Genomic DNA, 4947 nt, shown 5'->3' with positions numbered 1-4947 from the left:
TATGTATTTAAAATGTATATGATGTGACGTAATTACTACTTTAATATGTATCGGCACATTGGAGAGAGAAGTTGTGTTACTGCAAATTATCACATCTGAAGCACCATTGAGGTAAAGGACACAATTTTCTAACAAAGTATTTAAAGAAAAAATTTCCACCTGATTAATCATTGGATGTGTATCCAATTACGAAACACTACTTATCACAAAACATATCTTGATTTCAGAGATGTGAAAAGACGTGCCTCTTTGAATCAATGAAAACGGGTATAGCTAAACTACTATTTATAGATACTGTATGCCAGGCATTGTGATAGGCACTTTGCTTATTTCATTTAGTGCACTCAAAACTTTATGAAAAAGTTGTGGATTTTTTTTTTTTTTTTCGTTTTAGAGATAAGTAAAGGATGATTGTAGATTTCCTACTAGGGCAAGTGCTGGGTTGTGTTGCTAATAACAGATAGGGAAAGTAGACATATTGAATTTGAGGTTCTTTTGAGATATCCAGTGAAGCTATTCAGTAGGGAGCTGGGCACAGAGTTCAGAAGTTGAAGAAAAATTGATTAATTGGGTTCAGTCAATATTTAAGGGCTGACAATGAACCAGGCTCTTGAATTAGGTACTGGGGATGTGTGGCAAGTAAAGCAATCAAGTAGAGAAGATGGATATTATTTAGTCAGTTCACAAGAATTTTAAAGCCTATTTTGTATCAGATACTCTTCTGTGGTGAAGAAAAACCACATGTTCCTGTCATTGGGGATTTTACATTCCTGTGGAAGAATACAGGTCAAAGTATATAAACAAATAAATTAAATAAGGTAATTCCATATGGTGATAAATGCTGTGAAAGAAAAAAATGTTTCTTTTCTTCCTGATTATCTAGGGAGATCCAACATAGATTGTGCATTCAGGGAAGACCTCTCTTATGATATGGCATTTAAGCTGGGAATGATCCTTGCAAAAAGGGAGAGGGCAAGTTATACAACATTATAGGCAGAGGGAAGCATGTGCTAAACTCCCCAGACAGAAATAAAGTATTCAAGATTAGAGAGGGCCAGTGTGCTGACACATCATCACCAAAGAGGGGAATAGTATGAGGCGAGAGAATCACGGTGAAAATAGCAATCTGGGAGCTACCTATACATGCTATTAAAAGTTGTAGAAATGAATGAAGAAAATGTAGAGTGCAAAGAACAAGGAGTGTAGATCTAAATCTAGAGGAATCTCAACATTTAGAGGTCTGATAAAGAAGAAGATATCCAGAAACGGGTCTGTGAAGGAGGGGCCTCAGAAGAAAAATAAACAAGTGTTATTTTGCAGAAATCAAAGGTAGAGATGGTTCTAGAAAGTATAGATTGTTGGGTTGAATGCTGCTGGCAAGAACCCTGCTCTCAATATCAACCTTGGTAGAACTGGAAGGAAGTCTATGGAACGCTTCCTTCCCTGGTTAGACTTTGCCTGTCTTGGTCTCCATAACTATCATAGCAGAATTGCATAAGGGACTACAGAATCCATGGTGTTTTGGAGAAGAATGCCACTTCCAATCTCTCCATCAGTCCCCACCTCAAGTGCTTGACTCCAGTCTCAAGATGGAGGCTATAATCCAGACCTCTCCTTAAGAGAAAATAAACTAATGCCCACACACGCATACATCTTTATTTACTTCAGTTGCTACAAGAAAAAGACCCCCAGGTGTCTTTCTTTCAAAAATTTTATTTTATTGTGGTACTTTTTAACATGAGATCTCCCTTTTAACAAATTGTAAGTGTACAATACATTATTGTTGACTATAAGTACAGCGTTGTAGAGCAGATCTCCAGAGCTTATTTACCTTGCTTCACTGAAATTTTATGTCCGTTGATTGCAAACTCCCCATTCCCTCTTCCATTTAGCCCCTGACAACCAGTATTTTACTCTTTGGTTCTATGAATTTGTCTGTTTTAGGTAAATCATGTAAGTGGAAACATGCAATATTTGTCTTTCTGCGACTTATTTCACGGAGCATAATGTCCTCAAGATTCGTTAATTTTGTCGTATACAGCATAATTCTCTTCTTTTTTTTTTTTTTTTTTTTTTTGAGATGGAGTCTTGCTCTGTCGCCCAGGCTGGAGTGCAGCGGCGCGATCTCGGCTCACTGCAAGCTCCGCCTCCTGGGTTCCCGCCATTCTTCTGCCTCAGCCCCCTGAGTAGCTCTTCTTTTTAAAGAAGTTCGCCCTTTGGTGCTGAAAATGCAACTGTTGGGATCTTCAGAGGCTGCGCAGCTAGGGGCGGAGGCAGCTGGGGAGGTCCTAGCCATGTAACCACACCGCCATCGCTCCTCTCTTCCTCTCGTCGTCCTCTTCCTGTACAGAAAATAACTTTTTTACTCTAAAGAAAGAAAAAAGTAGCCGTCCGCCCCTCACGCCCTCTCTTCCTCTCTGCCCTCTGCTCTGTGAGGAAGCCCTGGGGGCTGCTCAGCAGCTGGGGCAGCGCAGCCAAGCCCCGGCATTCCCGGGCCGCCCCACCTCTGCCTCCTTGCATCCCTTCTACCCCAGAGCCACCACCAGGGTAAGCGAGATGTCCGCCGCCATGTCCTTCGTCTCCAAGTTTCTCCACACCAAAGGGCTCACGAACGAGCAACAGCTGCAGACCTTCAGCCACAGCCTGCAGAAACTGCTGACAGAACATTATAAACATCACTGATTCCCAGAAAAGCCATGCAAAAGATCAGGTTATCTTTGTATTCGCATCAACCGTAAAATGGATCCTCTGGACAGGCAGCACAGCGGATTGGACCGAGCAGTCAGGAGCTGTTCAAGCTTCTCCCAAGTGAACTCACACTCTGGGTTGGACTCACGCTCACCTGAAACTATGAGGTGTCTGTCCTACAGACTTGGAGAGGATGGCTCCATCTGTGTGCTGTATGAAAGCCCCACCAGCAGGAGGAGGTAGCACTCAAAACAACACCGACATGCAAATGGTAGACAGCTGAATAAGCTGTAAGGACGAATTCCTCTTGGGCAGAACAAGCCCTTCCAAAAACTACAGTATGATGACTGTATCAGGTTAAGATGGATCATCTTATAGTGCATGGATAAATTTGATTTTTGCTTTGGATGGGCCCCTATCGGGGATGGATTATGGACTTTAAACCATGTCACAGCTGTGAAGATCTGGCGCAAGATAGAACGGTAAACATTTTTTAAAAAGTTGGCAGTGCCATATTTTGTACAGTACCTTTCAATAACTTAATAGCCTGTGAGTCCAAGTAAATGATCACTTTATTTGCTAGGGAGTGAAGTCCTAGAGTGGTTTCAGCTTCTCCCAGACATACTTAAATTTTTACATCAATTTCTTTAAAGAAAATCTGTATGTCAAAGAACCTTTCTCTGCAGTAGATCTTGCAGAGGAATTTGCACTATCATGCTTGAAAATTATTGTTAACATTTTTGGCACCTCAATAGTTCAACGTTTTAAACATGGTAGTACTGGAAATTTTACGACAAGACTTTTACCTAGCAAATATTTATAAATGTCCATAAAGACAAGCTAGCAAACATGACCTGGGAAAATGGTCAAACTTTGTATTGTGTTTTTGACCTTGAAAGTAGGGAGTGACCAGAATCTGCCATGGCAACGGGTTTTTAAAAAGACCCTTAAAAATACTGTCTCAACTGTGGTGTTGGCACCAGCCAGCTCTATGTGTATTTGCTAGCTTGTAGTTTTCTAAGGCAGAGTAGACTTCTATTTTAGAAAGTGGAGGTCTGGTTTGTAACTTTCCTGGGTAAAAGTATTTTCATCTATTTTGTGAACTTTGTTAATCATCTTTTATTTGGTAAATTATGAATGGATATAAATTTGTAGAGTTCATGTATATTGATTGTGGCAAAGTTGTACAGATTTCTATATTTTGGATGAGAAATTTTTCTCTCCAATAAATTGTGTCTTATCTTGGCATTTAAAAAAGACAATATTCCACTGTGCATGTATGTGTGCATATATATGTGCATATATATGCATGTGTATATAACATGCATATACATATATACAAATACACAGGAATATATATACCATGTTTCCACAGCAGTGGCACCATTTTGCATTAACACCAACGGTATGCAAAGATTCCAGTTTCTCCACATCTTTGCCAACACTTGTTGTCTTTTATTTGATAATAGGCATCCTGACATGTGTGAAGTGATATCTCATTGTGGTTTTGATTTGCATTTCCCTGATTATTGGCATTGAGCATTTTTTTCATATACCTATTGGTCATTTGTATGTTTTCTTTTGAAAGATGTCTACTCAGATCCTTGCCCATTTAAAAGTTATGTTATTAGTTTTTTTTTTGCTGTTGAGTTGTAGGAGTTGCTTATATGTTTTGGATAGCAACCCCTTGCCAGATACATGGTTTGCAAATATATTCTACCATTCTGTATGTTGTCTTTTTACTCTGTTGATTATTATTCCTTTGCTTTGCAAGAGCTTTCCAGTGATATAGTTCAACTTACATATTTTTGTTTTTGTTGTCTGTGATTTTGTTGTCATATCCAAGAAATCATTGCCAAGACCAAGGTCATAAAGCATTTCTTTTATTTTTTCTTTTATCAGTTTTACAGTTTCAGACCTTACTTTTATGTCTTTAATCCACTTTGAGTTAATTCTTGTGTATGGTGTAAGATAAATATCCAATTTTATTGTTTTGCTTATGGATATACTGCTTTCTCAACACCAGGATAGTCTCTACAAAGTCTCTTCAACAAGGAGACTATCCTTTCCCCCTAGTGTATTCTTGGTACCCTTGTCAAAGACCAGTTGAGCTTGTATGCATGCGTTTATTCCTGAGATCTCTATTCTGTCATTGATGTTTGTCTGTCTTTATGCCAACACCATACTGTTTTGATTACTGTGGTTTTGTACTAAATTTTGAAATTAGGAAGTGTGAGTCCTCCAGCTTTCTTCTTTCTC

General features: G+C 39.1%; 1 pseudogene across 1 annotated transcript; it reads left to right on the top strand.

Moving 5' to 3' along the window:
- Positions 1 to 2292: 2292 nt before the first annotated feature.
- Positions 2293 to 4415, top strand: LOC100430214 (protein BTG1 pseudogene; annotated as a pseudogene). The gene has a single exon (XR_013401732.1). The product of XR_013401732.1 is annotated as a protein BTG1 pseudogene (transcript).
- The last annotated feature ends 532 nt before the right edge of the window (positions 4416 to 4947 follow it).

Source organism: Macaca mulatta, chromosome 11, assembly GCF_049350105.2.
Source record: "Macaca mulatta isolate MMU2019108-1 chromosome 11, T2T-MMU8v2.0, whole genome shotgun sequence".
Classification (NCBI taxonomy): domain Eukaryota; kingdom Metazoa; phylum Chordata; class Mammalia; order Primates; family Cercopithecidae; genus Macaca; species Macaca mulatta.
The sequence above is the reverse complement of the archived record's forward strand: the minus strand, read 5'-3'. Positions and strand labels throughout refer to the sequence as shown.